Consider the following 782-nt stretch of genomic DNA (forward strand, 5'->3'; position numbering starts at 1 on the left):
ACTTTTATATATGCATTTCTTTAATACTTTTTATATAAAAAACTTGCAAAATTGAATATTTATTATCTTAAACATTATAGACTCTGGTTGTACTCAACTACATTATTAAATGAAAACGACAAGTAATTGCACAAACTCATAAATTTAGAAATATAATACAGTATAAACTCATAAATTTATTTATTTATTTTTTTAAAAAATCAGAACCTAGTGAGGGACACAGTAACTCATTTTTTCGAGCTTAAATTAATAATGATACAATGTAATAAATTTTCTATAACATGGTCTCATTTTATCCGGTTGCTGTGGTGTAGTGGTTATCACGTTAGTCTTACACACTAAAGGTCTCCAGTTCGATCCTGGGCAGCAACATACTGATTTGTTTTCTTTCTTGTGAATTTTTTTATTTTTATTTTTAGGTTTCTTGTAAGTATCACATAAATTTTGTAATTTAGTTTAAAAGTAATGAAGGTAAGGTAAGGTACACTACATTCGAATGTATAAATAAAATATATTTCACTAATAAAGTACACGATAAATTGTTGACAACGTTTTCTGTCAACTAAAACCAAGAGCAATTAAGCAAATGAATAATTAAGAAAGAAAAGAATAATTAAGCAAATAATAGCAATTAAAAAACTAATAAAGTACGCTTGCTTGTTGCTTCAAGCTCATTATTCCAATAACGTCGCCTCCTTATCTGATTAGTCTTTCGAAACTACCTTTCGGAAAAAAAAAACCTTTGTTTTCGAGCTCACAGTTCATGCTCAAGGGTCAATGAC

General features: G+C 27.7%; 1 non-coding gene across 1 annotated transcript; it reads left to right on the plus strand.

Annotated features, from left to right (window-relative positions):
- Positions 1-299: 299 nt before the first annotated feature.
- Positions 300-372, plus strand: TRNAV-UAC (transfer RNA valine (anticodon UAC)). The gene has a single exon. It is a non-coding gene; the product is annotated as a tRNA-Val (tRNA).
- The last annotated feature ends 410 nt before the right edge of the window (positions 373-782 follow it).

The sequence above is a fragment of the Humulus lupulus genome, chromosome 7, assembly GCF_963169125.1.
Source record: "Humulus lupulus chromosome 7, drHumLupu1.1, whole genome shotgun sequence".
In the NCBI taxonomy this organism is placed as follows: Eukaryota; Viridiplantae; Streptophyta; class Magnoliopsida; order Rosales; family Cannabaceae; genus Humulus; species Humulus lupulus.